The sequence below is a fragment of the Poromitra crassiceps genome (assembly GCF_964638095.1).
Source record: "Poromitra crassiceps genome assembly, chromosome: 15".
Lineage (NCBI taxonomy): Eukaryota > Metazoa > Chordata > Actinopteri > Beryciformes > Melamphaidae > Poromitra > Poromitra crassiceps.
This window is the reverse complement of record NC_139634.1, coordinates 15,417,362-15,429,148: the sequence shown is the minus strand read 5'-3', so window position 1 is coordinate 15,429,148 and position 11,787 is coordinate 15,417,362. Positions and strand designations below refer to the sequence as shown.

The following is an 11,787-nucleotide window of genomic DNA, read 5'->3' as shown; positions in this document are numbered from 1 at the left end:
AAGTGTATACCATAGTTGATGTCAAGGAAAACACTCACAACACAGTTATAAACAGATTTGACTGTGCAATTACATGTAATGACATTATTGTCACGTCTTATTAGACGAGGAGTGGATGATGTGTTGTCGCTGTCTACCGTTGTGGTGCTGAATTGAGTGCGGTGGAATGTAGTGGTGTTTGCATCTGTTATAAATGATTTCATTCTTTCTCTTTTACAAAACATTTATTTGACAGATGCAATTTTCCCCAGGTTATTTTGTTCCATTTTTTAAAGAATCGTAAATGCACTCGTCTTTGCTATGTGTGCTAATTTCAAGCATACTTGTCATGTGATCTACAACTTTCGGATTCACCATTAGTTTCAGATTGAATCAACTTTGTTTAATGTGAATCATGACTTATTTATGATTTATTGCTTTTGTTAGGCATATAGACACGGTGGTGTTTGCAGTCGTCTTCTTTGGTCAAATCAGTTTGGAAGTATCAAAAGTCAACTATGTGTGTATTACTGTACAGATTCACATGGTGGCAGTGCCTTATCAGTATAATGCTGTATCTCGGCGAGTACGCCCCTTCAGCGCTCAGTCTCGGTAAAAAAAACATGTATTTAACCACGGAGTAAACGCGCAGCGATCGGCGTTCTACAATCTAAAACCCATTCCAGTGACGAGCGAACATATTCCAAACAGCGATGGATAAATAATAGAGACTTCTGAGGAATAATAGACATGTTTGGAGTTATACTTTCACGTGAAAACATGGAACAAAGAGGACGAGAGGCATGGAGGAAACGAATGCAGTTGTTCGTCTTTGTGACTCTGGTTTTGGTGTTCAGTGCAGCCTCGGCACAAATAAGATACTCAATATCTGAAGAGCTCGAAGAAGGGACCTTTGTTGGGAATATAGCCAAGGATTTGGGAATAGACCTGAATATAATGAAGGAGAGGGGCTTTCGTCTAATTTCTGGCTCGACTGAATCTTTTTTCAAGGTAAATGATATTGACGGGGTCCTTTATGTGAACCGTAAAATAGACCGAGAGGAGGTGTGTGGAGAGAGCGGTGTATGTTTGATCAACCTTAAAGCAGTGCTAGAAAACCCGCTAGAAGTCAATTATGTCGCAGTAGAAGTAATGGACATAAACGACCACTCTCCCACCTTTCCAGAAAGAGAGAAAAGGCTCGAGATCTTCGAATCTGCGTTACCAGGGGCTCGGTACCAGTTAGAAGATGCCCGCGACCCAGATGGTGGCGCAAATTCTGTCCAACAGTATAAACTCAGTCAGAATGAGCATTTTCGTTTAGAGGTTAAGGATCGAGGAAGAGATGGTAAAACTCTAATATTACAATTACAGAAACCGCTAGACAGAGAGGCGAGAAGTAGCCATAGATTGCTATTGACAGCTATAGATGGCGGAAATCCACCAAAGACCGGGACAGTTGAAATATATATTGATGTTTTAGATGTGAATGACAATATGCCGGTTTTTACTAAAGACACATATTCTGCTGTGCTACAAGAGAACGCCCCGGTTGGCACAACAGTCATCCAAGTAAACGCAACCGATTTAGACGACGGTTCCAACGGGGAGATAGTTTACTCATTTGGCAGCGTTGTAAAAAGTAACATACGAGAACTGTTTGATGTCGACTCTGTTAGCGGGGAAATAATTGTGAAAGGCCAGGTGGATTTTGAGGAACAAGACAGCTATCACATTGATATACAGGCGTCTGATAAGGGAAGCATTCCCTTCAGAACAGATAAAAGTGTCATTATTAAAATTGGAGATGTAAATGACAATCCACCTGAGATAGAAGTGGCATCATTGTCAAGCGCAATTTCAGAGGACTCTAGACGAGGCACAACAGTAGCACTTATCAGCATTACTGATTTAGACTCTGGTATCAACGGGAAAATTATCAGTTATGTAGCTGAAAATAGCCCCTTCACATTAACTCCATCAATACAAGAGAACATGTTTGCTGTGGTCACAAAGTCACAACTCGACAGGGAACAGCAATCACGATATGATATTACTATAATCGCCAAAGACGCAGGTGAGCCAGCTTTAACATCAGAAAAGACTATAAATGTTGTTGTGTCAGATGTGAATGACAACAGTCCAGAATTTTTACTGAGCCCCTATACTTTCTATATCACTGAGAATAACCCTCCTGGAGCATTGGTATTTTCTTTAAAGGCGTTTGATCGTGATGAGGGAGATAATGCTCTTATTTCATATCATATCGTCAGAGGTGGAGGTCATGAAAGCAAAGTGATATCATTTCTTAACATCAACCCCGAAAATGGAGATATTTTGGCGCTAAAAAGTTTTGACTTTGAAACAATGAAAACCTTCAAATTCCACGTTGTTGCTTCAGATTCTGGAACTCCATCACTCAGCAGCAACGTTACAGTGAACGTGTTCATTCTGGATCAGAACGACAACGCTCCAGTCCTCTTGTATCCAGTCAGCACTAACGGTTCTGCTGAAGGTGTGGAGGAGATTCCCCGCAATGTGAACGCAGGACATTTGGTGACTAAAGTGAGAGCCTATGACGCTGATATAGGATATAACGGCTGGTTATTATTTTCACTGCAGGAAGTGACTGCCCACAGTCTCTTTGCTTTGGACCGCTATACAGGACAGATAAGAACACTTCGCTCATTCACAGAGACAGACGAGGCTGAGCATAAACTGGTCATACTGGTAAAAGACAATGGGAACGTTTCACTCTCAACAACAGCTACTGTGATTGTCAAGGCTGTGGAGCCCAAAGACGCGTTTGCTGCTTCTGATGTTAAAAGTACAGCCAAAGATGAGGAGGAGAACAATGTAACTTTCTATCTGATGATAACTCTGGGCTCAGTTTCAGCACTTTTTCTCGTCAGTATCATCGTGTTGATTGTAATGCAGTGCTCCAAACCCACAGACTATTCCTCCAAGTATTTACAAGACCCAAATTATGACGGGACACTGTGCCACAGCATCCAGTACAGATCTGGAGACAGACGGTACATGTTAGTTGGACCCAGGATGAGTATAGGCTCTACTATAGTCCCAGGCAGCAATGGGAACACTCTTGTGGTCCCCGACAGAAGACGGGCATCTGGAGAGGTAAGATGGTTTAAATCATAGGTGCTGCATGATCGAGCAATATCTGTTTTGTGTAGGCTATCAATACATCACACATTTTCTTTAAGATAGACGCAGTTGTCACATAATTGTGTTGCTAGGAACAATTTGGAACCTCATGTCCTGTCAGTTATTGTACTAGCAACCAATGCAACAATTTATAATGTTGATGTTGTCGATTTGAAACCGTCTATATAATATCACCAACTACGTTTTAAGTCATCTGGGTTAGATTTCTTTACTGGTCTCAATAAGCAGCGTGTTGTAGGCCCCTGTCTTTGGGTTGCTTTGGAATGCAGTTGCCTCTCTCCAAGGTGCTGGAATTAGACGCTCCGGTAACTTGCTGAAGTCAGCAGAAAAATAAATATCTGTGCTTTTTAACACGGAATGAAAGGCATTATGCTACGCCTTTGTCATGATATTTACCATGGGTCGATTTGGAATGCAGTTGCCTCTCTCCAAGGTGCTGAAATTATAGACGCCCGGTAATATTCGCTGAAAATAATTATCTGTGTTTTTAACACGGAATAAAAGCCATAGGCTACACCTTTGCCATTATATTACCATCTTGAATATCTTCAATGTTACTACAATTTGCAGGAAGACATGTCTAATTTATTGTGTAATTTTACATTGTAACATACCTGAATTTGTTTTCATATTCGTCTTAGTGCAAGCTAACTTCGTATACTAGTAGGTTATTCAAATTCCAGTATGGCTGTGTCTTATAACAATAACAATAATAATAATAATAATAATAATAATAATAATAATAATAATAATAATAATAATAAAATAATAATAAAATAATAATAACAAACAAATAAATAAATAATAATAATAATAATAATAATAATAATAATAATAATAATAATAATAATAATAATAATAAAAAGTTCTAACTCTTCTATCAAGAGAGATCCAGATTAAACCCCTTTATCGAACCGATTGGCTATTTTTGTTGTTGTTTTTGACTATGAGTTGTTTGGACAAATTCAACACCCCAGACTGAGACACATCAGTCAGATATGCGTGTAATATTTTAGAGTTTCGCGTGGTGGCAGTACCCAGCTGGAATAGCACCTCCAGTCCTCCCAACGTTATGCGTATTGCTTCTAATGTTCAGCGGGAGAAGCACGCGGGTTCATCGACATTGCCCTGAAGAAGGATTCTATTTGGAACAACAATAATGGACATATAATTACTGGACAGTGGATACCGAGGATTTAAATATCTCCTGGTTTGAATTCTCACCCCAAAACATGGAACAACGGGGACGAGGGGCATGGCGATATCAAAGGCAGTTGGTTTTCTTTGTGGTCGCTTTGGTTTTAAGCAGGGCCTCAGCGCAGATAAGATATTCGATACACGAGGAGTTAAAAGAAGGAGCTGTTGTTGGGAGTATTGCAAAGGATTTAGGAATTGATTTCAATATTCTTAAAGAGAGGGGGTTTCGTATTATGTCTGGATCGACTGAGTCCCATTTCGAGGTAAATCAGAATGATGGAATCCTTTATGTGAGCCGGAAAATAGATAGAGAGGAGATATGTGAACGGATCAGCGTATGTTTTATCAATCTGAAAGCCATGTTAGAGAACCCACTAGAGATTCATTATGTTGGGGTTGAGATACTGGATGTAAATGACCATTCTCCCAGCTTCCCTGAGAAAGAGATGTCACTCGAAATATCAGAGTCCGCGTTGCCAGGAGCACGATTTCAGTTGGAGGCAGCCCGCGATGCAGACGCTGGTGTGAATGCTGTCCAGCAATATAAACTTAGCTCCAATGAGCATTTTCGCTTAGAGGTTAAAGACAGAGGAAAGGACGGTAAAGTTCCGATTTTACATTTACAAAAACAACTTGATCGTGAAACTAATAGCAACCATAAGTTGCTGCTCACGGCCATAGATGGGGGGAAGCCACCGATGTCTGGGACTGTAAAAATATCCATCGATGTTTTGGATGTAAATGACAATATGCCTGTTTTCAGTAAGGATGCTTATTCTGCTTTGTTGAAAGAAAATTCCCCCATTGGCACACAAGCCATTCAAGTGAATGCCTCAGATATGGATGAGGGTGTGAATGGGCAAGTTGTGTATTCATTTGGTAGAAATGCAAATAGCAAAGTGCGTGAACTTTTCGATATAGATATGAATACAGGTGAAATTACTGTCAAAGGTTTAATCGATTTTGAGGTGGAAGAAAGCTATGAGATTGATATAAGGGCGTCTGATAGAGGGGCGGTTCCACTGACATCAGACAAAAGTGTTATTATCAAAATTGTAGACCTAAATGACAACGCACCAGAAATTGAAGTGGCATCATTGTCAAGTGCGATTTCTGAGGAATCTAGACCCGGAACAACAGTGGCACTTATCAACATTATTGATGCGGACTCTGGGCTCAATGGAAAAGTTATCGGCTATTTGAGCGACGACGTGCCTTTCACTCTAACACCTTCTATACAAGATAACATGTACGCTGTAGTCACCAAGTCCAAGTTGGACAGAGAAACCCTGTCTCATTATGATGTGACAATAATTGCTAAAGATGCAGGCGAGCCAGCCTTGTCATCTATGAGGACAATAGGGGTTGATGTATCAGATGTGAACGACAACAAACCAGAGTTTTCTCTGAGCCCCTACACTTTCTATGTTAGTGAGAATAACATTCCAGGGGCCTCAGTGTTTTCAGTGAAAGCGTTTGACCGGGATGAGAATGAAAACGCACAAATTGCATATACTATTCTGAGAGATGGAAGTGAAAATGACAAACTAGCCTCGTTTTTAAACATCAATTCTGAAAATGGCGACATTTCGGCGCTGAAAAGTTTTGACTTTGAGACATTGAAAGGGTTCCAGTTCCAAGCTGTTGCCTCAGACTCTGGAACTCCATCACTAAGCAGCAACGTCACAGTGGACGTGTTCATTCTGGATCAGAACGACAACGCTCCAGTCATCTTGTATCCAGTCAGCACTAACGGTTCTGCTGAAGGTGTGGAGGAGATTCCCCGCAATGTGAACGCAGGACATTTGGTGACTAAAGTAAGAGCCTATGACGCTGATATAGGATATAACGGCTGGTTATTATTTTCACTGCAGGAAGTGACTGACCACAGTCTCTTTGCTTTGGACCGCTATACAGGACAGATAAGAACACTTCGCTCATTCACAGAGACAGACGAGGCTGAACATAAACTGGTCATACTGGTAAAAGACAATGGGAACATTTCACTCTCAGCAACAGCTACTGTGATTATCAAGGCTGTGGAGCCCAAAGAGGCGTTTGCTGCTTCTGATGTTAAAAGTGCAACAAAAGCTGACGAGGACAATAATGTTCCATTTTATCTGATGATAACTCTGGGCTCAGTTTCAGCACTTTTTCTCATCAGTATCATCGTGTTGATTGTAATGCAGTGCTCCAAACCCACAGACTATTCCTCCAAGTATTTACAAGACCCAAATTATGACGGGACACTGTGCCACAGCATCCAATACAGATCTGGTGACAGACGATACATGTTAGTTGGACCCAGAATGAGTATAGGATCGACTATAGTCCCGGGCAGCAATGGGAATACTCTCGTGGTCCCCGACCGGAGACGTACGTCTGGAGAGGTAAGCTTCAAACATTAATCTGTGGGATGATGTTGACAAGCAATCAAGGTTCCAATTCTGTGCTGTTAGCTTTGTAGCTATACACCATACCAAGCTTGAATGGTATGGTTTAATCAAACTTAAATAAATGGCAAAGCTTCACGTGCAACATAAAGCAGTGTCTTTGGCCCGTTGCTGGTCGCTGTCCGAGGTGCTGAAATTCATCTGATCATCCTGTACACGTCATTACAGTTGAAAAATACATTTCAAGCTACTTTTGCCATATCAATTGATAACATAGATTGGCAGCCATCTGGTGAGGTATAGTTATTTTAAACTTTTAATACAGGGCTTTGTCATATTCTTTACCGGGAACCAATGTTTCCACGTTGGTTTTAACTTAATAACAGTCTTCACTTCATCATAGACCACTACATAAAATGTTATTCTTTCTGAAAGAAGACTGTCAGTGGCCTGTTGGAGTTTGCTGACCGTGGGGCTGATATGAGCATGTTTTGCAGTTTTCAAGTAAAAACATACACGAGTAAGCTGTTGTTAAAGAAAGTTTTTAAAGTATTTAGCTTTGTCATTTATGTAATGGTTAACATATTGGTCCACATGGTGTCAGTGTTACAGTAGGGAATGACTTAGCCTTTAGAGTGCTCTGCCAGCTCCCACAGCTTTTTTTTTTTCAGATCAAAGGAAGACGAGGAAATCACGACATGTTTTTTGCACTAGACAACGCTAATCAAACAATACCTCATGTTCAATTGCTGTGATTTTTACTCATATCTATATTTGTGGTTGCATTTTAATGGTCAAAGACGGCGAAGGACGAGGGAGAATGATGTTTTGTTCCTGTACCCTGCTTTTATTTCTGCTGCTGTGCTTCAGTGAGCTGGTTTCAGCTCAAATAAGATACTCTACTCCAGAAGAGCTTAAAGTGGGATCTGTGATCGGAAATGTTGCTAAGGATTTGGGACTTGATATTCGTACCTTGACAGAAAGGCGTTTTCGTATCGTATCTGGATCTAAGGAGTCGCTATTTGAGGTAAACCCGAACAATGGGGTTTTGTTCGTGCATAAGACTCTCGACCGAGAAGAGCTTTGCGACAGCCATGATGCTTGCTTGGTTGACTTGAAAATTGTTGTGGAAAATCCACTTGAAATTCATTATGTCAGTGTGGAAATCACGGATGCTAATGACCATGCACCCAGTTTTTCTGAGAGAGAAAAGGTAATAGAAATAGCAGAACACACATTAGCAGGAGCAAGATTCCAACTACCAGCTGCCCGTGATCCAGATGTTGGAATCAATTCCGTCCAGCGTTATAAACTTAATGACAACGTTAATTTTCAACTCGAAATCAGAGATAGGGGAGAGGACAAAACCCCGTTCTTAGTCCTACAGAGGCAATTGGACAGAGAACAAAAAGCAAATCATAGCTTGATTCTTACAGCTATAGATGGAGGGAACCCACCCAAATCAGCAAATCTCAATCTTACCATACGAGTTCTTGATAACAATGATAACAGACCGATATTTTCCAAAGAGATTTACTCAGTGATGTTACAAGAACATGTTGCTATTGGTGCAATGATACTAAAAGTCCAAGCAACAGATTTGGATGAGGGAACAAATGGTGATGTCGAGTATGCATTTGGAAGTGACATGAACCCCAACATTTTAAACATATTCACTATAGACAAAAATACCGGAGAAATTCAAGTTAAGGGAGAAATTGACTATGAGACAATTGAAGTTTTTAAGTTAGATGTTCAAGCTTCCGACAAAGGCCAGCCGCCAATGATAATGGATTGTAGAGTTATAATTAAGATTCAAGATATCAATGACAATAAACCAGATATAGAGGTGACGTCAATCTCCAACACGGTCCCGGAGGATTCGAAACATGGGGCGGTAATTGCTCTTATTAGCGTTAAGGACGCTGATTCTGGCCTAAATGGCAAAGTTATATGCAGCATAACAGATGGTGTTCCGTTTGAATTAAAACCCTCGTTTAAGGAGAACATGTACTCATTAGTAACAAAAGAAATGTTGGACAGAGAAACCGTGTCACATTATGACATCACAATAACAGCTACTGACTATGGTCACCCTCCTCTGTCCACATTAAAAAGTCTGAGTATTCAGGTGTCAGATGTGAATGACAACAAACCGGAGTTTCCACATAATCCTCTAGAATTGTATTTGGTGGAGAATAACGCCGCTGGTGCATGCATATTATCTGTTAGTGCATTTGATAAAGACTTGAATGAAAATGGTGCAATATCCTATCGTATACTTAGAAGGGAAGGAGGTCAACATGATATGGCATCTTTCCTTAATATCAATTCTGAAAATGGTGAGATTTCCGCGCTAAAAAGTTTTGATTTTGAAAGTCTGAAAACATTCCACTTCCATGTTGTTGCCTCAGACTCTGGAACTCCATCACTAAGCAGCAACGTCACAGTGAATGTGTTCATTCTGGATCAGAACGACAACGCTCCAGTCATCTTGTATCCAGTCAGCACTAACGGTTCTGCTGAAGGTGTGGAGGAGATTCCCCGCAATGTGAACGCAGGACATTTGGTGACTAAAGTGAGAGCATATGACGCTGATATAGGATATAACGGCTGGCTATTATTTTCACTGCAGGAAGTGACTGACCACAGTCTCTTTGCTTTGGACCGCTATACAGGACAGATAAGAACACTTCGCTCATTCACAGAGACAGACGAGGCTGAGCATAAACTGGTCATACTGGTAAAAGACAATGGGAACGTTTCACTCTCAGCAACAGCTACTGTCATTATCAAGGCAGTGGAGCCCAAAGAGGCTTTTGCAGCTTCTGATGTTAAAAGTGCAGCAAAAGATGACGAGGAGAATAATGTGACTTTTTATCTGATGATAACTTTGGGCTCAGTTTCAACACTTTTTCTCATCAGTATCATCGTGTTGATTGTGATGCAGTGCTCCAAACCCACAGACTATTCCTCCAAGTATTTACAAGACCCAAATTATGACGGGACACTGTGCCACAGCATCCAGTACAGATCTGGAGACAGAAGATACATGTTAGTTGGACCCAGAATGAGTATAGGTTCTACTATAGTGCCGGGCAGCAATGGAAATACTCTAGTCGTCCCAGACAGGAGACGAACATCTGTAGAGGTAAGATGGTTTGACATGTGCTGCATGATCAGTAGAGGAAAATGGCAACGCATGATGCTGTTATCTTGGTTACAACAGTTTGTTTAGTGTTATTTTTAACGTGTTCTCATTAGGCAAGCTGTTATGTTCATCTCTCCTCTATCCCATGTCTTTGGATTGCAGTTGCCTCTCTCCAAGGTGCTGAAATTTGGCGCTCCGGTAATACTTGCTTGTAGAGTTCAAGTCACCAGAAAAATACAAATATCTGCCTTTTTTTTAAACACGGACTGAAAGCCATACACATTTGACATGCCATTTAACATCTAAAGTACATGATGCTGTTATCACAACAGTTTGTTTAGTCTTCGTTTTTACCGTGTTCTATAGGCAACCTGTTATGTTAATCTCCTCTATCCCGTCTTTGGAATGCAGTTGCCTCCCTCCAAGGTGCTGAAGGTGCTCCAGTAATACTCGCTTGTAGAGTTCAAGTCACCAGAAAAATACAAATCTCTATACTTTTTAACATGGAATGAAATTCATACACATTTTTCATGTAATTTACCATCTTTACTCGTAGCATGAAGGCATGTCTAATTGTGTTGTTTAATTCGACATTGTAACCTCCCTGAATTTGTTTTCATATTCAAAATACTGCAACTTGTATGTATTTTATTGTATTTTATTATTATTATTATTATTATTATTAATAATAATAATAATAATAATAATAATAATAATAATAATAATAATAATAATAATTAATAATAATAATAATACATTTGGGATATTATTGAATTTTCGCTTTAAATGCTTGAGCAAAATGTAACGTTTCTCTATATTCATTTAAAACCCTTTTCACGAAACGGTTCCCTTTTTGCATTGCTTAAAGGATCATGCTTTTTCCCAATTTGTTTGCGTTTGAGTCAACACAGTCTCACAGAAAATTGTATAATTAAACAACAACTCAAATTGAGTTGTTGTTTCTATGCAAATTAAATACCCCAGACATGAGATGGACATGCGTGCAATATTTTAGAGTTTCGCGTGGTGGCAGTACCCAGCTAAAATAGCACCTCGCGCACCTTATGTCTGCGTAGCATTTCTTCTAACATTCATAGCGGGAGGAGCTGCACATTCATTACACTGAAGAAGGATTCTTTTTGCAACTATAGCTAATGGATATAATTACTGGATACTAAGGAATGGAAAATGTCCTGGACTGAATTCTCATCCCAAAACATGGAACAACGAGGACGAGGGGCATGGCGATATCAAAGGCAGTTGGTTTTCTTTGTGGTCGCTTTGGTTTTAAGCAGGGCCTCAGCGCAGATAAGATATTCGATACACGAGGAGTTAAAAGAAGGAGCTGCTGTTGGGAATATTGCAAAGGATTTGGGAATTGATTTCAATATTCTTAAAGAGAGGGGATTTCGTATTATGTCTGGATCGACTGAGTCCCATTTCGAGGTAAATCAGAATGATGGAATCCTTTATGTGAGCCGGAAAATAGATAGAGAGGAGATATGTGAACGGATCAGCGTTTGTTTTATCAATCTGAAAGCCGTGTTAGAGAACCCACTAGAGATTCATTATGTTGGGGTTGAGATACTGGATGTAAATGACCATTCTCCAAATTTCCCTGAGAAAGATAAGTCACTCGAAATATCAGAGTCCGCGTTGCCAGGAGCACGATTTCAGTTGCAGGCAGCTCGCGATGCAGACGCTGGTGTGAATGCTGTCCAGCAATACAAACTTAGCTCCAATGAGCATTTTCGCTTAGAGGTTAAAGACAGAGGAAAGGACGGTAAAGTTCCGATTTTACATTTACAAAAACAACTTGATCGTGAAACTAATAGCAACCATAAGTTGCTGCTCACGGCCATAGATGGGGGGAAGCCACCG

General features: G+C 40.3%; 1 protein-coding gene and 2 pseudogenes across 3 annotated transcripts in view; all 3 read left to right on the top strand.

Annotated features, from left to right (window-relative positions):
- LOC310790483 (protocadherin alpha-3-like) overlaps nt 1-11,787 on the top strand; it is a gene marked incomplete at its 5' end in the record, with an annotated part of 213,351 nt that overhangs the window by 20,605 nt on the left and 180,959 nt on the right. The gene's annotated exons all lie outside the window — the stretch shown is intronic.
- On the top strand, nt 760-6,770 carry LOC310790781 (protocadherin gamma-C3 pseudogene; annotated as a pseudogene). The gene is made up of 2 exons: nt 760-1,921; nt 5,551-6,770. The product of its transcript is annotated as a protocadherin gamma-C3 pseudogene (transcript).
- On the top strand, nt 7,579-9,993 carry LOC310790780 (protocadherin alpha-3 pseudogene; annotated as a pseudogene). Its single transcript has one exon. The product of its transcript is annotated as a protocadherin alpha-3 pseudogene (transcript).